At 41.2% G+C, this 23,441-nt stretch overlaps 1 long non-coding RNA gene across 1 annotated transcript; it reads left to right on the forward strand.

The window, feature by feature from the left end:
* Positions 1–19,847: 19,847 nt before the first annotated feature.
* Positions 19,848–22,307, forward strand: LOC120436419. The gene is made up of 3 exons (XR_005610411.1): positions 19,848–19,883; positions 21,983–22,117; positions 22,265–22,307. It is a non-coding gene; the product is annotated as an uncharacterized LOC120436419 (long non-coding RNA).
* Positions 22,308–23,441: the final 1,134 nt, after the last annotated feature.

Genomic DNA, 23,441 nt, shown 5'->3' on the forward strand with positions numbered 1-23,441 from the left:
ACTTGTTATGTTACGGCTGTGTGCAGGCAGGAGTGGTGGTAAGGAGGACCCACAGTGCAGACTCTCGGAGGCAAAAAGGTGAACTCAAAAACAGCTTTAATGCTGAACTCAAAATAACAATCTTCCAAAGTGCAAAATAAACTCAGGCAAGCAGACAGAAACACACAGCATAGTAAACGGTAGAACGCGACAGAGAGCACAGGAAAACACAGGGCTTAAATACGCAGAGGGAGTAATCAGGGAATGGGCAACAGGAGGGAAACACAGCTGGGGCAAATCAGGACTAACGAGACAAAGAAGCGTAAACTGAACACACTGAGAAAAGACAGAGACCTTCAAAGTAAAACAGGAAACAACACAGACTGAACTTACAGACACAGACTGACTGGACACGGGGATATAGCAACTAAGGATACACAGAGACGCGAACTAGACAAGGGGATACAGCTGACAGGGGAGACAGAGCAACTAGAGACGACAGAGACAAACCATAAGACAGAACTCAAAGAAACCAAAGACTAGAAATTATAAATAATATAACAAACTCAAAAACCCTGGGTCAACGACCCAGGCCTCCTAACAGTACCCCCCCCTTAAGGGCTGGCTTCCAGACAGCCCAAACCAGAATCACCAAAAACGAAAAACAACCCAACCAGGGCGGGCGGTGGGGGAAACAGGACGGAGGGCTCGAAACAAACCAAACAAGGAGCCAGAAACAAAAAAAAAAAAAAAAAAGCACAAACAACGGAGCCCAGAAAGCAACATAACAAAACACACAGGCGGCCAGAAAAAACAATTCACACAAAGTTCAGGGGCCGCCCGAGGACGACGGCCCAAGAGTCCAGAAAAAAAAAGTACAGGAGGCCGGCCGGGCGGGAGGCACCGGCGGCGACGGAGCAGGTCAGGAGGCCGTCCACGACGGCGAGGACATCTAGTCATTGGCCTGGAAAGCGGCCGGACAGGACGTGCAGGGCGAGCAGGGCGTGCAGGGCGTGCAGGGCGGACAGGACGTGCAGGGCGTGCAGGGCGGACAGGACGTGCAGGGCGTGCAGGGCGGACAGGACGTGCATTGCGGACAGGACGGGCAGGACAGAAGGGCGAGGACGTGCAATCAGAGGCCTGGAAGGAGGCCGGCACTGTCGAGGCGCCGGCGCGGGAGCCGGAGATGTTGGCGCTGCAGGCGACGCTGATGAAGCTGGAGCTGGACCAGGCGACGCTGAAGCCTCGGAGGCCGGACCAGGCGACGCTGAAGCCTCGGAGGCCGGACCAGGCGACGCTGAAGCCTCGGAGGCCGGACAGGGCGAAGGCGAAGCCGGCGAAGGCGAAGACTCGGAGGCCGGACGGGGCGAAGGTGGCGCTGCAGGCAACGGTGTGGGAGCCGGAGATGGTGGCGCTGCAGGCGACACTGAAGCTGGACCCGGCGACGGCGGAGCTGAAGCTGCCGCTGCTGCTGGCGGCGTGGATGAAGCTGCCGCAGGCGGGGATGCTGCAAGCAACGAGGTGGGCGCTGCAGGCGGCAACGTAGGTGGTGGCTGAACGGTCTCCCCGGAACCGTCAATAGAGATGAGGATGTGTTGGCTGGGTCCTCCAAGACCCCCAGCCGACGAGGCAGGAGGCTGAACAGGCTCCTCGGACCCTCCAGCGGAGACAGGTGGCTGTGGCTGGACGGGCCCCTCGGACCCTCCAGCGGAGACAGGTGGCTGTGGCTGGACGGGCCCCTCGGACCCTCCAGCGGAGACAGGTGGCTGTGGCTGGACGGGCCCCTCGGACCCTCCAGCGGAGACAGGTGGCTGTGGCTGGACGGGCCCCTCGGACCCTCCAGCGGAGACAGGTGGCTGTGGCTGGACGGGCCCCTCGGACCCTCCAGCGGAGACAGGTGGCTGTGGCTGGACGGGCCCCTCGGACCCTCCAGCGGAGACAGGTGGCTGGACGGGCCCCTCGGACCCTCCAGCGGAGACAGGTGGCTGGACGGGCTCCTCGGACCCTCCAGCGGAGACGAACAAAGGCTGGTTTGGTTCACCAGAACCCCCAGCAGGAACAGAAGGCTGGACGGGCCCCTCGGACCCTCCAGCAGAGGCAGAAGGCTGGACGGGCCCCTCGGACCCCCCAGCGGAGGCAAACAAAGGCTGGTGGGGTTCTCCAGAACCCCCAGCGGGAACAGAAGGCTGGAAAACTAAACAATCCAAAGAAGCATCTTGGCTAACAGTCTCTGTATTAGCTGGCTCAGATGAAACAGAATCCTCAGAGTGAAACACAATGTTACTCACAGTGGATGTGACGTCAGAATGTCCAGAGTCAGAATGCTCAAATGGAGCATGCAATAAACAGTCACTGTTTCCCCTGAGAGGAGTCTGCTCAACAGTGCTGGAGTGGCGGCGGCATGAACGCTGTTTCCTTCGGGATGAGGAAATAGGAACCGGTGGAGAAACGGAGACCTCCTCCTCATCCCCTGACCACATAGCCGCCAGGAAAAAGGCAGGCGAACGGATAGGTGAATGAGATCCCCGCTGGCGTGGGGAGGGAGAGGAAGTCTGTGGCAGCGGTGCGGAAACTCTGTCCCGCTGTGGTGACCGCTGCGGAAACGGCTGTACAGCGAGCTCAGACCGCTGCTGCATTGGCGTGGTGAGAGAGAGGGCGAGCTCACTTGCCCTGACCTGCTCCCTCCATGCAGCGATCGTGCTGCCCAGATTGGCATCCGAAGCAAACTGCTGAAGCCGGGGGCTGGTTCTCACCATTGCTTCCACTGTGCTCAGTCCCACAGACATAGCCCGTAGGCTGTCGGACTGGGATATGCGGTCCAGCAATTTAACCAGCCTTTCCATCTCAGCGTCTGACTCCGAAGTGAAAACGTCTGCGGGGTCCATGTTCTGGTCGCGTTCTTCTGTTATGTTACGGCTGTGTGCAGGCAGGAGTGGTGGTAAGGAGGACCCACAGTGCAGACTCTCGGAGGCAAAAAGGTGAACTCAAAAACAGCTTTAATGCTGAACTCAAAATAACAATCTTCCAAAGTGCAAAATAAACTCAGGCAAGCAGACAGAAACACACAGCATAGTAAACGGTAGAACGCGACAGAGAGCACAGGAAAACACAGGGCTTAAATACGCAGAGGGAGTAATCAGGGAATGGGCAACAGGAGGGAAACACAGCTGGGGCAAATCAGGACTAACGAGACAAAGAAGCGTAAACTGAACACACTGAGAAAAGACAGAGACCTTCAAAGTAAAACAGGAAACAACACAGACTGAACTTACAGACACAGACTGACTGGACACGGGGATATAGCAACTAAGGATACACAGAGACGCGAACTAGACAAGGGGATACAGCTGACAGGGGAGACAGAGCAACTAGAGACGACAGAGACAAACCATAAGACAGAACTCAAAGAAACCAAAGACTAGAAATTATAAATAATATAACAAACTCAAAAACCCTGGGTCAACGACCCAGGCCTCCTAACAAAAGTGTTCTGCTATTTCTGCTAATTCCGGCTATATCTTTTGGTGTTTATTACTATTATACTTTTTAAAATATTACACTTTTTGTGTCCCATTGAAATGAATGGAAAACTTCCACAATTCTGCTAAAACTTGCTTGGTTTTGAAACTTCACTGCTTCCTCATACTTTCACCTAGAAACTCCATTCAAACTTTAAAATGTTCTCAGATTATTGGGCTATTCCTGTCTGATTCAGCTTTTTCAGATCTTCTACCGTTTTAATCTTATCTCTCTTTAAGTTTTCAGTTGCAAAATTGTGATTTTTCAGAAAATACATGCGTTGCTATGGTTGCTATGCAATTAAGTCAGAGTGAGTGCTGGTCCGTTCTGAATTTTCTCTTCATGTCTAAACAACTTCTTGCTACTCGCTCAATTTCCACTCAACCCCCACAAATTATACATCAAAACGTAGGTATTTTTGCTGGCTTTCAGAAAATGTCACTATCTTTATTGTGAGATTTACCGTTTTTTCGCAATTTGCCTCGGAGTGACACAAGGTCTGACAACTCCCCATTCAAAGTCGATGGGGAGGTTTTGAAATTCAGAGCTGAAATTCTGTAACGGGAGGCATTTTCAAATCGCCATATCTCTTTAACAAAGCAAAGTTAGGACATGAGGCTTGTGCCAATATATCTTCAGACACTGCTGACACTCACAGTGGAAGCAGTTTTTACAATTATCTTAGCGTTGAGCAATGAATTACGTTTGTTTGAGGGGTGGAAATCTGTCCTCCTCTCAGTTTTCAAACTCCGAAAATGAAGCCGTTTCTTCTCTCGTCATATCTCCGCGACGGAGTTACAAAGAGCAATGAAAATCGCAGTCAAAGTACACCAAAGTCCGCTGATTCACCCAGTACAAGAATTATGCTGCTAGCCCTCCTAGTTTTTGAGTTACACGACGTTTTGTAACTCCAAAAAACGGCGCTTTTCGCCTCTCACCGCGATCTATTTCTGATTGCTGATATCTTTGTTTTTCAGCTGCCTGCCCCCTTTCCAGGTGGCGCAATCAGTAATGACATGGCTCTGCAGCTCAAAGGTCGTGGGTTCAATCCCACCTTGGTCAACATTTTTTTTTCACTACAAATTTAGACAAAGGAGTTTGCAAAGAAAAGCGTCTGGACTTCTTTGAGTTGCTTGAAGACGTTTCACCTCTCATCCGAGAAGCTTCTTCAGTTCTAAGGTCAAATGGCCGAGAGTCCCAGATTTAAACCCAGTGGGAGTATCCCCCCAAGGGCCATCTGACCTCAGGAAATCACATGATAGGGTGGGGCCAGGTTTCACAATGAGCTCACCCGAAACCCTGGCTGATTAGGTCCCACACCCACTTTCACACCTTGGCGCATGTGATTAGAGGATCACCAGGGGTCCTTTGTCCCTCCTTGGGGATACTCCCACTGGGTTTAAATCTGGGACTCTCGGCCATTTGACCTTAGAACTGAAGAAGCTTCTCGGATGAGAGGTGAAAACGTCTTCAAGCAACTCAAAGAAGTCCAGACGCTTTTCTTTGCAAACTCCTTTGACTACGATGACCTGGATGACTGAGAACCTTCACAGACATACAAATTTAGACACTATCACAGACCTGTAATTTATATTGCTAATTTTTTTCACTACAAATGAGTAGTGCAAAAACATACTATGTCTGCAACATCACAGTATATCTGTTATGTTATAGTATTACTACTAAATCACAGTATTTCTGCCAATTCAAGGAGGCTGACTGTTACTAAGTGCATCAGTGTACATAGGTCATCTGTTGTGTTGGAGTGCCCTCTTGTGGCGCCTTTTGGATAGTGCCTTAGTAAACGTGAACACTGCAAAGAAGTGGTATCAGACTGGTTTGTAGTGGAGGAATTTGTTGCCAGTTTCTTTCATCTTTAATCCGTATTCATGTTGTAATGTAGTAGTACCACAATATGGCAGAAACACTATGTTTTGGCACAAATACTTTGATTTGGTATACTTTAGCTTCTTCACCCCTTTTCAGCAAAATTTTCATTTTTTTTTCCCCTTTTCAGCACAAATTCCAGCTTTTTGGCTGTTTTCAGAAAAAGAAAAACTCTTTTCAGCAGAAACTCTGCTGATTCATCTCTTTTCAGCGCAAGTTTTATGATTTTAGCAGCTTTTCTAATATGGACCTCAGATTCTTGTTAACGCTCCATGGCAGAAATACATACAAGTACCCACCTGATGAAGCAGACAGAGGCAGTACCTCTGATTGGTGAATTTGAGCAGAAACAGGTTGTTTTGCCTCTTTTAAGCAGAAATTCTGCTGATTCACCTCTATTCAGCGCAACGTTCTGCTTCTTTGCCTCTTTTCTGCAGAAATTCTGCTGATTCACCTCTTTTCTGCAAAATTTTCAACCATTTCACCTCTTATCAGCGCAATTCTCAGCAGTTTCTGCTCATTTCACCATAATTGTCAGTCTCTCCATCTCTTACCTTGTGAGAGTGAATTTGGCACAGTGAAATGAGTAGCCGCCTTGCGCCCAGGAGGTCCAGGTTCGAATCCTGCTCAGGGTGACATTCTTTTTTCACCACCTTGCAACTTTTCATCTTTTTCAGCTTTTCAGCAGACAGCTTCAGCGTTAAGGCATCCACACAGCATTTTCGCAGGAAATGCAAATTTTTCTAGTATCTTGCTGCATTTTGTATAAGTTCATACTCAAGTTTAAATAAACAACAACACTAAAGCTATTCTGTTATACCTGTATGTAAAAAATACACTGCACCCAAAATATTTCATAGTTCAGCAACACTGATCAATCTAATAAACTTAAACCTGCTCCATCCTCCCTATTCTGGTATTTTAAAGAGTACTTAGCAGAAATATTAAGCAACCTAACTAATAGGGTTGCAAACTCCCAGCAAAAAAAATAAAAATAGGGAACCACCCCCCACCCTCCACCTCATGATGCTTAATCGACGTAATCAACTTTAATTTGATGCAGGGTGAAAAAAAAATACACAGAAATAAATTATTTTTCAAGAATAATTAAATAGATTCAACATCTTTCTTCAACAGAATTGCAGAATTCACAGATGGTACTTTCCCAAAGGAAAAAGTACTATAGCTTACTAGGGTATATTAGACTTAACAGTTACTATATACAGTAATGGACTTCTATACATTTTACATCAGATTAAAACTTTGGGTGTAAGATTCAGATAATTATTTATTAAAAGCTAGACATTTTAAATGAGAATAAGAAAGGAAAGCATGTCTCTGTGCCCCCTTTTCCCTGTTCATGCCCTATCGGCCCCCCTGGCTAAACTTTGCTAGATCTGCCCCTGCACAGTTACCAGCCGTCAGCTACGTAGAAAAGGATCCTGGTGTAGAAAGTAATATTAAATAAATTCTAACAACAGCTTATCAAGCTTAAACGTGCTGCTGTTGTTCCGCCGCTGGTTTCCTCTTTCTGGTGCAAAGTGGGCCAAAAACAAAGAAGAGAGACGGACTCGCGACAGAAAAGCCGATCAGCTGATCATTGATCAGTTTCACGATTGAAGTAGCCGCAGGAAGGTGAGGGAGAGAGAGAGGCAGTCGCTCCATGTATCGGTTGTTAAACTTAACATTCAGAGATGAACTTACACACTTGCTTTACTTCTCTCTGGGATAACTTCCTCGGAGATGAAATGCTGGTTTGGTAGAGAGGCTACAAATACACACAGCCGCTCTATCATGTGAGCACACTGCTCTGACGTGCTACGGTTATGAGCTGAGTTACGCCGTGTCGCAAGTTTTGTGAGGTGTTATTTTGATATTTAATGGTTCGGATTACATTTTTTATTTCTCACCGATATCCGATCCAGTAATTTAGGTCAGTATCGGACCGATACCGATACGTAATATCAGATCGGTCCATCTCTAATTAGTGGTAGACTGCAACTGACAGAGGCCCCTTTGACACACACAGAAACTCCAGCCAGTTTGGAGAGAAGATAAAAGGTGCTTGTCAATATTTGCTTGGTCACAGGTGTGACAAAATGTGGTAAACTACAGAACTGTTCCAGTAAAGTTTCTACTCGTGGCAGCATCGTGACCAAAACCTGCTGCTCTTACAGGATGGTTTCAGAGACTATACAGAACTGCTACAGAACAATGTGCAATACAGGTGTGAACACCATATAAAATATGCAATCATTTCTTTACTGCACTGTGGCTATGTGCAGCAAAATTTATGGAAATTGATTCATGTCTTAAAATACCCTTTTGAGATTTGCTGACAGGAAGAGAAACTAAGATGAACGAGTTTATACAGTGTAGACAGCAGTACGGTAATTATTGTGAATTTTATGTTTATTGATTTAATAAAAAAAATCATTCTCCCCCTGCAGCTGTGTACATAAAACCTGTTTGACAAACAGGTTTCATTTTAAATTTGGTGGATAATCTCATCTGAGCACACTGCATGTTTATGTTGCTGTTATATTAATTAAGTTAATGATTAACATGAGGATATAGGCGTTAATTTGATAGAATCACTGTTTGATGTATGCAAACTCGTGGATACAATGCCATAGCTAGTGGTATTAATTAGTTTTCTTTATGAAGCAAAACTGGCAGCATTCATCTCAATAACTAATGTCTGTGGCATTCGTCCCTGTAATTTAAAACTATAATGCACAGCCAGTAATTGCTGTTATTGCCAAGAAGGTAAAATAAAAAGCAGGTTCATAATTTGCTGACAGGTTGAATATAATTTCTTTAGGTTGACAGGTTTTGCTACAACTTACCACACCTTAATAGGGTGAAAGAAACAAAAAGATGGCTTAATTATTCAGTTTTTAATGTCTCTGTGATTATAATGGAAGAACAGCAGCAGAAAATATAATAACTTACTGGATTTTTCATAAGAAATGGAAGATTAACTCTTTTTAAATAGGTCTCATTAGCGCTTACTTTTAATGGGTACTGATTTAGTAGATACTGGTAGAGAAAAGTCTGTGGCCTAAAAAACAAGAAAACCCATCTCTGCATCGACAGAGGGAGAAAAAAAAAAAGTGAGACAGAAAGTGTGCAAGAGACAGCGAAAGACTGATGACCTTATCCTCGAAAGGAGAGCAGATTCTGGCAACAATAGTGCAAGTAAATCAAAAAAACAGACAAACTATTCCAAGTGTCCTTCCCTGCTTTAGTGTCAGACACTAAATTGTGATCACAATGAAGCAGGTTTAATCTTAAGTCAGGCGTCCATCACCATTTAAATAAGTAGTGTAGTTAATGAGTCTTTGCATCTGTAATGCAAACCGTGTGCTGATTCTATGCCCACAATTTTAGTTCCAAAACACCAGGTAAGTAATATTGGCGCCACATGAAAGACATGGAAGCAATAAAGAAGAAACAGGAAAAAAAAAGAAAAAAAGCGTTTTACAAAATTTCTAAAGCTGTTTTAAGTGAGTTGCTATATCAGCATGGTACACAGAAGAAACTCTATGGCCACATATTACTGGAGCATGCTGTAAAACTCAAACTGTGATGCCTACTCATTTATAGCAACCCTGCTTTGCAATATCTGTATTTGCTAGCTATGGTAATTTAAAGTAGACTTGAGTTAAGGTGGCTAAAATACTGGAACAGATACATTTGTAGCAAAGGGACCAAAATGTCTGGTACCCCTTTTGCTTCCTTTCATCGTCTGTTTGTGTTTTGACAAAGGGATCAGTCACGTGACAGCAAACTACTTGAGACTAGGAAAAATCTGTGGTTGCCTGGTGATTGCACTGAATTTGTTTTTTCCCTTTTTGCAGGGCTTGCAAATACTGTGGTCACTCAGAGGTTAGCAACACCTGACCATTTTCAATTCCACAACAATTGTATGGGTCACCTAGTGGGAGTCAACCTGTTTCCAAACAATTGCGATCTGACTCTGACTCAATCACTCTCAGCATAGCCAAGGTTTGCAAATAACAACACCAATGAGCAGAACTCGCCTGTGACACATCTCTTTGCAATAGTGAACTCAACTCGACTGGTTTCCAATTGGTTGCATTCTGGTTGTATTCCTGTATTAAAGCAAGGATGCTGAGCAAATGTGTTATTTTGCAGTTAAATTAAAGTCCTACAGCAACTATGTCTATATGTCTATACGTCAATTTCTATTTCAGATCTTTGAAGTTCCAGCTGGATTTTGAATGTAAATAGTTAATATGAACTTATGGTCGTGCATTTCTATGTAGTTGGCAACATATTTGCAGCAGACAGCAAACAAGCATGTCCATTCCCAACTTCACCCAAGAAGTGATAGATGACTGACTCTGACTGATTGTCTTATTGCCATCACAACAAGTGGCTTTGAAGATAGTAACCATCAAGTCTGAGTGGTCTCAGATCTGGTCCCCATCTTTGAAGCAACCATTTGAAAGCCAACATGAGCGCAAGTTGTTTGCATTTGGTCCTAAGGTTCCCAATCACTGTTCTCTCCAGTGTGACTGTTGCATCAGCAGTCCACAGAAGAGCAAAAATGGGAATACGTCTACTGAAATCCAGTCTCATAACCATCCATATGGAACAGAAAGTCAAAGTTGTGTGACACTGGCTGTCAGCAAATTAGCACTGGAATTCCCAAGAAAAGTACAAATAATTTACTATATCTGCTGGTTTAACAATGGAATGTCCTCTTTTTCACATGTTTCATGTTTCCCTTAACAGATGCAACTTTCAGATGTTGAGGCTTTTGCCATTTTTAAGCACCAAAGGAGCTGTATTGTGATAAATATACCAGTTTTTGATTAATTAGTAAAGCAATGAAGTAATTTTTTCAATTAGTAATGAGTAACCGAGCACATATATCAACAAACTCATCCAATATTGCTAATGGGATGCTGGGCATTAAAAAGAGCCACATGGCTCTCCACCACTCTGACCTCTGGGCATTTTATAAAATCATTATGGTCCAAGATCAAAAATTCTGAGTGATCAAAGCTTATTATAAGTCCCTATGTGGGATATGTCTCCAGTTGACACAGTTAATTTGGCCTGTTTTGGGAAATAAAGTTCATAAGAAACATAATGTCATGTCAGCACCATTACCTAATATATCAGTCCATCCATGCTAACAGAGCGACAGGCAACCACACACTCACCCTCCTTTAACACTTAACATAATGAGCGTCTCTTGGGTGGGGTAAAGCTGGAGTAAACCGTGCTAACCAAAGCACCACTTTGTTGCCCCATTGTAGACCATGTAAAGCTTTATATATGAACATGTGTAATAATAGAAACCTGTAGCAACTGTCAATCCTGCACGCCCATGCTCCCTGGTCCCCACAGTTTTTGTCCTTGTTATACAAAAGGTTGAGGGTAAAGTACGTGATCTGACACAAAGACCACTGTGTGTAGAAAACAACAGTTAACTGTGTATGTTTTAATTTACAGCTGTTCATGTGGGTGAGTAACAGGGACCCATGGAGGCAGTTGTCAGAGTAATGACGGGTGCAGTCAGTTTTATAATTTTACTATACAAGATCACATCAACATGCTCTGAGATATGTCAGGCAACAACAGGGGCATAACTTGGTGGAGAGGGAGCACTGCATGACTGAGTCCTTTGCTATTCAAGTCATTACTTTATTCAAAATCAGTGCTGAGCATCTGAAAGCAGTGTAGGGGATAACAATTCCCATAACCACTTAAAGCCATTATATTATAATTACTTATTCAGATATTGCTGTGTTACCAAAACCTGATTTTCTAGGTAGGTACATGTGCTGCAGGTCACAACAGATCCAACGAAAACTGGAGGAGGAGCGAGACGTGTGCTTTCATCAGCGTGGAAGTTTAAGATACAAAGAGCATTTCGTCCAGTGGAAACTTTGTAATGCTTTCAACCATGAAAAACAGATTTAATTTATTGACGCATCTCATTTGGCAGCATGTCTACAATGTGCAACTTACCCAGCAGGTAATTTTATTTCTCAGAAGCAACTAAAAACAGCTCTGCTCATGGGAAACAATGTTGACATGTCTTTCATTTGCTTTCATTTATTTTGCTTGGTTATGAAGCCTTAAAGGATGGTAACAGCACATTCCAAACAGAGCATGCGCATTTTTTATTATTATTAGCTTATTATTTCATTTCTTTTTCCGAGAATTCTGCCCTGAAAGAAAAACCTTTCACTTGTTGAAATTATAGTCATCTGCTGCCATTCAAATACAGGTTATAATCTGTAACACTTTTCATGCCTTTTCAACAAATTCAGTCAAGGTTTAAGAGGGAGCTCTGTGAATCCGTTCACCTTCAGATAACAAAAACGACGCCAACTTTTCTATGCTGCTGAAAGCTAAAGCAAGACCTCCCAGTTTCTGGTCCACACAATTTATTTCACTCCAACTCAGGTCCATTAAATCCAAAGATTTGCACTTCAGGTAGCATGATAACAATAGACCACTAGAAACCACAGTTACTCTGTGCTGTACTGCTAGATTTTCAGCTAATACTCCCTAGTTCAATTTTATGTGGTTTGGACTTTTATTAAAAAATATATATAATTTTGCAATAAATCACAGGTTGCAAGGTTGTAAACTTTTGTTAAGTTTCCTGGCAAATGGGTCTTGACACCATATAAATAAGCAGCTTTCACAGGCCTGCATATTAAACATCACCAATTAATTCCATGAGATTTGGATTAAGATACATTTTTTATAACTTTGCATCCCTCTGTGCAATACCACAGCACATTTTAAATCAGATAATAAAGATGTGATTGAAGTGTAGACTTTCAGATTTCATTCAAGAGATTTAACAAAAAAATGCATTAACTGTTTATGAATTACACCTCTTTTTATGCACATTCCCCCATTTCCAGAGGTATAAGAGTATTTGTGCAAACTAACATAACAGGACACATTACATGAATGAAAATACTTCGTAATTAATGACTGCCTGAAGTCTAGAAACCATGGAGATCGCCAAATGCTGTTTCCTCCTTTGAGATGGTCTGTAGGGCTGAGATCAGGTGACTTGGCCATTGAACAATTTCCAATTTCTTTGCCCTTAAGAAACTCCTGGGTTGCTTTTGCAGTATGTTTTAGCTCATTATCCATTTGCTGTGAGGTACTGTCCGATCAGCTTTGCAGCTTTTGGCTGAATCTGTGCAGAGAGTATAGCCCTGTACACTTCAAAATTCATCCTGCTGCTTCTATCAGCAGTCACATCTTCAATAAACATCTGTGGCCTGGTTCCACTGGCAGCCATACATGCAACATCAGTGCCCCCCAGCATGAACTTTTATTTATACTCCTCTCTTTCCACAAACTGTGGTACAAGTACATTTAGGTTTCATCATAATTTTTCCAGAAATGTGGATCGATGTCTTTGGTTTTGTGGGGTTTTCTGTTTCATTCCAGTACGTGTTGTAAGGGGACTGAATTTATTAATATGAAGAAATAATTGTTTTTATCTGTCATTTCCCCTAAAACTCATGAGACTGAATTAGAAGAGATCAAATTAAACTGGGTTCATTAAAAAGAGAGATTAGAAAAGATTTGTTGCTCTTTGAGATGTTTTCTGGCAAAGTCTAATCTGGCCTTTCTGTTCTTCCAGAGGTTTTCACCTTCTCATAAATCCTCTCTATTTGCATTCATTGTAAACTTTCACAGTGATACAGCTACCTCCTTCTGAGGTTTTTGTCTTGGTTAGATGCTGCGAAGAGAAAGAAGGCTGCAATCACACACATTGGTTGCCTCCTGCACTCTTTCAAGCCTCTTAATGTTGCTGAGCTGGCCAACAAAGTCCTTCTTTTTAACAATGGGCCAGAATGGCGTCCCCTGCCTCCCTCACTTCCACTGAAAACCTCATATTGATAATTCAATTAAAAGTACAACAAATCCAAGTTCAGCACTTTAGAAGATAAAAGATTAACTCCTGATCTTTTATTTGCAATGAAATAATGAGGAAAGTGGCCTCACCTGACCATGAGAAGGTTGTCGGTCGATTGTCCAATTACTTTTGAGCCTTTAAAATAGAGCGGACTGTGTAGAAGAATGGCTCACATTCATTGCGAGTACATTGCTTCAGTGCCTTCGACTTGTGCGACTTGTTGTGAATTATTGATTCAATAATGTGTCCAGTGTGGGGTTCAAAAATAAATTCTGGAATCTTAAAGACTTGACTGATGGCTTGGGTAAAAATTAACTTACACATTCATTTTTTTGTGCATTTTAATGAAGCCTTGCGTGTCATCCACAACCCTCTGCTTCTTAGCACAAAATCCAATAAACAGCTTAAGTCAGCTGTCAGATCCAACATCTGCTACAGTTTCTGACGTCTACATAGGACTAGTCACTGCTGTTAATGTTTCTTAATATTAATTACAGATTAAAAAAAAGTTCTAATAATTCATTTTTTTTAAACAACTGTATCAACATGTACCACATTTATTATTGGTTACAGAGGCCTTACTTCCAGCCAGTCTTTAACAGTATAATGTGGCATATGTAGGAGAGCTGTGATTTTCAGCTGCAGTACATTTCATCAGAAATCTCTGATGTGAAGTGACCATAAGGCACATCACCTATGAATGAGATTAAGCTACCTCTTTATGAGATAGACAGGCAGAAATAGTTTCACAAAGACAGCTCTTGCCTTCAGTGTCATTAATATAATATCTCTGCCCTTCAGTGGCACTTTATTATTAACCAGCAGCAAGAAGCAGGGGCTTTTAAAATCATCCACTAGGGGTAAAGAAACACTGCTCATGATTAGGTGGTTAAATGCTGTGCTGCATGGCTACATTTGGGCCTATCCTTCAAGTTAGTAATGCGTAGGCAGTTTGCTTCCACAGTTCTTTTTGTCTGTTTGCATGCAAAATGCTACAAATCTGGCTGGGTGTGGATTTACAGGTTACTTAGGCAAGTCTAAAATTTCCATTTAAATGAAACTCTTTGGTCACATCATGCACTGGCAAAATGTATTTCTTTATAACCCTTCAGATGTGTGTTTTATGGATTAATCTTCAGTTATCACATTGTTCAGTAAAACCCTCCATTAAATAAGGCATCAAAGTCTTTGGTTTTGTGGGGTTTTCTCTCTTTTTTTTCTGATACATGTTTTAATGGGATTGGATTTAATCATAAAAAGAACTAATTGTTTTTATCTCTGTCATTTCCCATAAAACACACGAGACTGAAATAGAAGAGATAAATTTGAACAAAGGGTTCATAAAATTGCAGCAGAGATTTGTTGCTCTTAATAGAAAATAAATGAGAACTAATCCCACATGATAGTCAAGAATGTGTGTTTTTCTTTCATTTTTGAAGAGTTTTATCAGAACTGCAGCAACATGTTTTTTTTTTTTTATTCTTAATCATTTGCAACCCTGAAGGAAAGTCGGTCATAAACACAGAGGGTGGGTTAGATTAGACTGGCTGTCATCAATATGGCTTTAGCCATGATCGTCACCCTGTCCCTAACACTAGCCCATAACGTAGCCAAGGAGTGTCTTTCCTTGCTTGAATGAAAGTGTGATAATATCTGTCATGATTCATTCCTTTCTGACCTATCATTTGTATCGTCCAGCCTTACAGTGTTTTATGCGATGCTGCAGAGCGTGACCTCTGTTAGAGACAGGGAAGTAAGATTTACTCGAAGGTTCGGTGGATGAATGGTGTGTCATTTAGTTAAAGATTAAAGCGTGGGGGAGTAGACCAGCAGGCGGGCAACAGAGGCATCTACAATTGGGTGGCACCGGCCCTCCCACCAAATATCATTAACCTGTAAGTATGATTAACCTTACATTGACCATTGTAACTGAATACGTTTACTTAAGTATTTTACTGTTTAATACTGCACATGAGTCTGAAAATGTTTTTCTACTCCAGTTTTCTACACTTCCTGGAAATCAAGACAGGGCAGAGAGGTCACACGGCCTCATTCTTGTTATGTTTTTGTCTTTAAACTAAAAATATATAATTTGTTGAAGCAAGTCCCCGTTTACAAACACCTCTTCTTAAATAAGAACGGTTCCCTGATAGCCAAGACTTGAGAGAGCAGTGTAATCAAACAAAAATTGACATATTCTTACTGCTTAGAGTTAGATCAGGGTTGGGGTTGTCACTGATGACTTCGCTTGCAGTTGAGAGAGCTGTGTATATAGTTTAGCAAATCCTGTCAGCTTTAAAAGCAGAAGCCTGTACTTTGTTTTAGCAGCTGCTTGCCAAAGCAATCAAACATCCAGCACTGCTGTAGGTTACAGAAAGTCATAATTGTGTTTCCAGGGACTGCTGTTTAGTCACTAAATTGCCCTTTTGCCTACAGCATCTTGCATTCGGAGCAAATCCACAATTTTGAACTGTCCTGTCAGCCATGACACAGCAACATCAAAGGTCATCTCCAGACACCAGCACCTTTGTCATTATTAAATGTTTGGTTGGGAATTACAGTACAGGTAATAATTTAGTTTAGCTCCTCCGTATCAACCATTTCATTCATAGACATTATTCTTTATTTCCAATTTCAAAGAGCATCATATTCTACATTAGGGGGCAGAGAGCTGTGGTAGTGGCATTTTAATGTAAAAGACAGCAGTGAGATGCAGAAAATATCTTGTTGTGTATCTCTTATCACCTGATATAATCATTTATAATCATCATGATGATTTAACAGCTTATCCACAAGTTATGCAAGTACAGAGAAAACGCCACACAGAAAAGACCCGGCAAGAACCTTCTTACTACAACACAGCCGTGCAACTGCTGTGGAAAATGCACACATCAAATGATTCCCAAACCAATCATTTATTTAATCAACAGTAGGCAGCCAGAAAGCTTCCCTGCATTACATGACAACCGACTGGGAGGTCATACCATTGCTAACTTGACACATGTATGCGAGTTTGATGCAACAGTCCCGTTAATAATACTGCATGTAATACCTGCCGGGCCTCATTTCCCATCATCCCTACAGCCAGTGAATAGTCAGTCACTGGTAGGGCTTCTAGGTTTGCCGTTTGCCACATGACATTACAATATTTTTAGAATATCCACCATCGATAAAAGAAACATTAAGGGTTGATACCCATAAATAAACACTCCTATTTTATTTCAGCCTCTAAAATGCCTGGGTAACATGAGAGTTAACAAGCCCAAGATAAGTGTGGATGAACTAAGTTCTTTCACAGTCTAAAGGTAGATTTGAAACATTCCACCAAGTCCTCCTTTGCACCAATTAACTCAGCCCAATATTCCTTTCGCCTCTGCCTCGTCGCAGTATTGAACATTTGGAAATGCCGTAGTACAAGCAGAGAAGAGTACAAATTGCCAGTTGTCTAGAGGGGAAACTGGTGTAAATTAACTCCACTTGCAACATCATTTACAATTGCATTAGGTACAAATACTTGAAAATTGCTTTTTCATTGTGATCTAATGGCTTTTAATTGGGAAAAACAGTTTCAGTCTCCACAGGAGATGTGATGAGGTGTGCCTACTGCATATTAAATCCTTGTGTTTGTGTGATGTCATCCTGTCATAAAAATCCAGGAAACTGTGCGTGCTCAATCCTACAGCCTGTGATTTAAAAATAAAGATAAGTTGGGTCTGGCATTACAACCAAACAAACAACCAAAAAAAGTTACTTTCATTGTTTTCTGTTGTGCTGTTTGCACAAATTATCGTCTCTTTGATACACACAAATGTTTCACTTTCACACCAGTGTTTTACTTTTTTTTTCTTTAGCACCGAAAGCATTTCTGTGTAATTACAAACGGCAGTAAGCACAACTGTTACTTAAACCACAGCGTTTAGTGTTTATGAGACAAAGAAAAACACAAACAACATGGAACAACTGAATATGGAAAGCACCATGTGATGATACCAACACCATTAAGTGTAATTTCGTCCTTTCTGGGGGATTATGGAAGATTATTGCTGTATTCACTACAGGATGTGTCTGAAAATAAAATGATTTAATGTTAAATTCGTGTCTGTGACAATATGGTTGATGAACCATGTTTACATCACAATACAGCTGAAAAATTATCTTTGATACAGAATGATTTACAGTAGAGATTTAATGGGAATGCATATCAACCAGAAAAGTTATATATAAATAACTATTAATAATGTGTGGTATTGTTGATGATGCATTAATAAGCATAAGTAAAAGCAATTTGAATTATTTGCCCTGTGCTATTAACAGCTGTATCATCTCCACCATCTATTCTTTTTGTATCCAACACAAACTGGTTGCCTAATAATCAGAAATCCTTAACCTCTCTTCTACATCCATCTTTCACTCTAATAGCAATTCAAAACAGGAAGTCTTACAACCACACAGCTATCGTGTCATCTTTAAATTCATAAATATATTCCATTCCCAGAATTTGGCACCAACATGAAAGCATGCATCCATCCTGCCTTGTGTGAACAGTCATGGTTCTTGGTGGTAAAAGTGTGTGGAGGATATCTTCTTGGCCCACTTTAGACCCCTCAGTACCAACTTAGCATCGTTTAAACACCATAGCTGGATAAAACACCATGTCACAAAGCTCCCGTCATCTCAAACTAAAGATGAGTATAAGTCGGCTTGAAATGACCTAGAGCACCACTGGGATATAGGACAATGGAATATTCACATTGTAGACATGCAGCCAACAAATGTGCATCAACTGTGTGATGCTGTCATGTTAGTGTGGACCAAAAATCTCAGAGGAATGTTTTCAGCACCTTGTTAAATCTGTGCCATGAAGAGTAAAGACAGGTCTGGAAGCAAAAGACGGACCACCCTGGTACTAGCAAGGTATACCTAATAAAGTGGCTAGTGCGTGTCTGTAAACAGTTGATTAAAAAAGTAAAAACCTTCTGTACTGAGGGGATCTGGCTCTGTTATGCTTACCGTAACATTTTGCTGGCATGGTTCAGGTCCATTTGTCCCTTTTGAGGGAAGGGTCACTTCTAATCAATACAAAGCTGCTCTGAGTGATAACATTTATCCTATAAAGAAACACTGCTATTCTGATGGGACTGGTTTGATGAGTGTGAAAATGAGGTAAACCATATTCTTTGGCTCTTGCTGTCACCAGATTTCATCCCTGTTAAACCCCTGTTAACTTATTTTGGGCAGCACTATCATCAAAACACCAAATAGAGATAATATCTACAGAAAAGGCTGGTGTTTATCCCTCCACTAGAGACAATCCCAGGCAAAATGAATCTGTTCTGGCAGCACATGGAGACCCAACACCTTACTAAGATATTTTAGGTGGATTTACCTTCAATATGTCACCCATATGTTTGTATTTACTCTAAAGAGAGTGGGCTTCACAACCATTTAAGTGGATTTCTACAATCTGTTACAAGGGTGTCTTACACTTCTTCAGGCAGTCTGAGGTATGAGTCAGCGCTGTTCAGTGGTTGTATGTGTTTGTAAAAGTTGTGGACTCCTTGTGCTCCAGTCCCTTAGCTCATCCCTCCAGACTTCTATCAGCCTGCTAGTAATGAACTGCGTATCTGTGGCACTGCCCTCCTTTGACATGCCAAATGGATAGATCTTTCCTTTATCTTCCACATTCTTAAAATAAATTACACCACGCAAGTAAAAGACAAGCAATTCTGCTGCAGCAGAGATTGTTTGCGTTTGTCCCGATTGTGTTTTTTTTAATGGCTTTGTTTGGCAGCGATCTCTCTGACTTCACTTGAACAGCTGGAAATCCATTTCCCCCCTCTCCAAAGTTAAACATGCAAAATGTTTGTTTCTATAATTCATGTTGTGTTTGCCGTAACAAACGTGTATACACAGATAAGCAAATAGAGCTTTCCTCCGACCGAGCTTAAGCAGTTGACTTTGTTCATTTTTCATCAGCAGTGACTGAAATTCAAAGTGTCGTCAGATAAAGTCCATGTATCTACAAAGCCTCTGTTTTTATTAATTAAAAATGGGTGCTTCTTTTCTAGTGTCAATCTTTTTTCTTTTTCCTTCTTTTTCCTATGCCGTGCAGTGAATGGCATTATCTGGTTCTTACTGCAGCAATGGTGTTGAGATACTGGTGATACATTTACCCCTGGAAATTCATATTAATTTTTAGGAACAGTAGGTCTTTCAGTTCACAAAGAGGTAAACAAAAGCAGGTCCCTCTTTTCTAGCTGACAAGTGTGTAATCTTGCTAAAAAAAGATGACTGGTTTTGTTAGCTGTAACTAGCAAATGATACCCAGTGACAATGATTTTGAATGTTTCCGGCTCAGTTGTTTTTACATCAATGTCTAAATACTGAAAATATAAAAGGAATGAGTTAAAGAAAAAAAACTATTGTGCAAAAAAAACAATATCCAAGTGTCAACTCCTGCAGTTGTAGCACACACAACATGCTAAAGTGGCTACGTTAGCCTGGTCCACAAGTGAGTCAATCCTTGGAGACTCCCAAGTTAAAACTTTCCATATCACCAGGAAAGGTAATTAATTTCTTGTAAACTTTATTCAAAACTGTATTAAAGCTTAAAGTTATGCACAATTAAAAGAATGGCTCTTTGAATGGTAAGTGGGTGCTGAAACAGCTACACCTGCTAGCTTTTCGCTAGCCATCGTCTCAGTTATTTCAAATCACTAAAACAGATCTTTTCTATATATTTGGGGCATAACTAGAAAATAATGAGTTGTTGTGTTAATTTTACTTACAATTCATGCTGGAGTTTAGTACTTGATAGCAGGAATTTGCATTTGTTGGTCTGTACAGTTGATTAATTCTTTCTAATAATGTTGATTTGGTCATTCTTAAAGTCTCTCCTAGGTCTCAGATAGATTTAGTTGTGTTTTTTTTTTTCACCCCAGTGATGGCCTCCTTTCACTTGCATCAACCTCTGTTTGAACCTGATATTGATACTTCCAGTGAACAGCTGCCAAATGCAAGTCACGTCCAATGCAGATCTTTTATCTGCTTAATTTGTCGTGAAATAACCCAGGAACAGGTCTCACCTGCTCATGAAACTGCTTGTCAGTCAACGGTCCGATTACTTTTGACCCTCTGAAAATGGGGGACTGTGTATAAACATTGTAGTAATTCCTAAACAGTTGACACAATAATTTTGTTTAACCCCTTGAATTAAAGCTGAAAGGTATCCACTTCAATCATATCTTAACTGTCTAATTTCAGAGGCAAAATTATAAAACATGTCCAAGGAGCTAACTGTAAAACTGGGTGCTGTTTTTACCAGATTTAATGCATTTTTCAGCCCAGCAAATGTAGTGTGAATATTTCCTGTGTTTAGTTATCTGTAATTGTACAAAGCAATCTTCTAATTTGAGGGAGGTCATATGAGAGGCATTCATTAATTTTCATGAAATGAACCTCCTACAAAAAATAGCCAATTCCCGCCTTCATTACAGCTATACAGGGGGTAAATGTCATATAATCCCTCTTGTTTTAAGTGTATTAAAGCTTATATTTATGCATAATTGTGATTATAAATGACTGCTAACATTGCTATTATTAGAGTGTCTGTACCTGTATGCAAAAATTCAAACTATGAGCATGAGCGAGAGTAGTTAAAACATGCTAATCTCTAACTGGCCAATGTTTGTTTGAAGGTCAGAATATATGTATAAGTCTGTAATTATTTTAAAAAACATAATTTTAATCACAGCTATGCAAGAATATAGATATCGAGATATAGATATTAATAACCACCCTAAATGCCACGACATTAACATAGGTTTATTTGCCCTTTAATAAATGTGTTTGGGTAACAAAGTAAAAGCTGTAATTTAAAAGAAATAACACTAAAGAAGGTTCAGCTCCCCAGACTCTTCAAATCTTGTAAAACTCTGCCCAGAGCCTCGTAACAAGACGTCATCAGGGCCACAGTTTCATGAGCAGCTGAGGGGGATGCTAGTTAAATGCCTCAGAAAGTTTAACACTGTGAAGGGTAATATATATATATATATATATATATATTTATTTTTTAAGTTATCTGTCAACCCTGTGAGTCAGAAATGCTGAGCTCCATGTTGGCTAGAGGGAAAATAAAACTGACACAGGTGTCAGCTTCACTCGTCTTCTTCAGAATTCAATTTTATACAGCCAATGAAGTTCCACATTCACTGCTATTTTTAGATAGCACATATACTGTATTTACTCATTTCCTTATGCAAATGAATCCATTAAAACAGTTATTAAGAGAAAATCCATTATGCTCATGTTACAATGGCTGGGATGCACGTCGCTGTTATTCAGGTCAAAGTTTTTGGTGGTGCTATTACGACTGCCGAGCAACAGCGAGCTGGCGAGGCGAGGGCCTTTCATCACTTGCTCATTTGCCAACATCTGGATATGGTCTTAACATGCACGATCACGCTGTTTATTTCCATATAAATAAAGCACATCCATTAAAATTGGGGTGTGAATTTAATCTAGAGGCAGGTATATCTGCAATATTACCCCATTATTTGTGTTGGGGGGAATATACAGCCACTGCAAATACTCCCAGCTCATTATTTTTGTTATATTTAATTCATGTTTGGCATAACTTTTTTTTTCTTTTTTTTTGCATGGGAGCCAGTCCCCCCAAAAGAAAAATTGTTACAACGCAGACTTGCATCATGGCTGTTCAAGCACAAAGTCGATGATCATAGCTGATGGAAACAGCTTAACTGAGACGCTGATTTGGGGCGTTGTATGTGAAAACAGCAGGTAATCACATTTGATCAGTGAATTGTCTGCTGTTGAAATTCAATCACAACACAGGTCATGACCAAAATAACCTCATCGTGAGAAGAACTAAGGCGTATGGGGGACTTCTTTACTGATGTGAAATCGCTTTCTCTGCCATCTACTTAGCCAGGCACAGATCAGCTCTAATCACAGTCAACATAATGGTTTCGAGAAGTCATTCCGGCTTTCCATCTTCGTGATGACGGCGGAGAATTATGCATCAAATCCTGCTCCAGCCATCTCTTGAAGATGCTCACTGCACATTAAATTTGGATCATGTCGGATTATCCCAAAGGCCAGGGCACACTGTGAGCACCACGCTGTCCAAAATGACTTCAGCCTTCAGTGACCAACTGCATCAGAACCTCAAAAAGAGGACACAAAGCTTATAAATGTTTCACATTTTTCACATTTTAGAAAGATCCCTACAGCTCAAGGCCCGGGAACAATGAGTTCCTGAACAATGAGTTCCTGAATTTTTATCATTATTTATGAAAGGCTCTAACATTAAAAAAAAAGAAACACACTCCCATTTAGCTTCTTTGTCTCCCTCACATCAGGTATATCACCTGTGGCAGCTGAATTTACCCCAAGCTTAGTGAGGAGACAGTTTTCAGACAAGCAGAGCTCAGCATCACTGGCTTGCTCCAACCCCTTTCTGCTCTCTCTTTTGCTGTCAGGTACATCTGTACATGAGTTTGTTTTTGATGCTTTGTTGCAGTCTTTGTGAAAGAGAAACTCTGGCGCCTCACAACATCTGTTGCATGCTAATGCCTTGCCAGTGGTGGGCGGCTGTGATGTTTTCGGTGCTTTTTGAGAGCGCCACAAGGCTAACAAACAAGTTAGAATTTTGATTATGAAAAAGAAAAGAGGGGAGGGTTAAGAATAAACCTTGTGCTGATCTCGGAGCGCTCGTAAAACTGCAGCAGTTGTTAATTTATTACAAGCATTATTAAGTCTACAAGTGGAGATACAATTCGTTTGTCGACACCTGCAACTTAGTGAAAACAGAAAAGGAAAATTAAAAGAAAAAAAACTGTTTGCCTGTTTGTCGACTTTCTATGTGACTCAGACTGTTGGGTTCAGATTGGGCTGTGTCACATCTCTGAGTGTTTTTTTGTTTTTGTTTGTTCTGTACTAGTCCAAGTAAATTGAGGTACTGTATGTTTTAATCAATTATTAAGAAGGTCTGTCATAACTTGTATTTTTTCAGCTTTTGTAGAAAAGCTGAAAAGAGATAGCAGATGTAGAGAGAGAAGTAAAGACCTAACTAAAGGACTCAAATTAATGTGACCATAAAGCA

The sequence above is a fragment of the Oreochromis aureus genome, linkage group 23, assembly GCF_013358895.1.
Source record: "Oreochromis aureus strain Israel breed Guangdong linkage group 23, ZZ_aureus, whole genome shotgun sequence".
Taxonomy (NCBI): domain Eukaryota; kingdom Metazoa; phylum Chordata; class Actinopteri; order Cichliformes; family Cichlidae; genus Oreochromis; species Oreochromis aureus.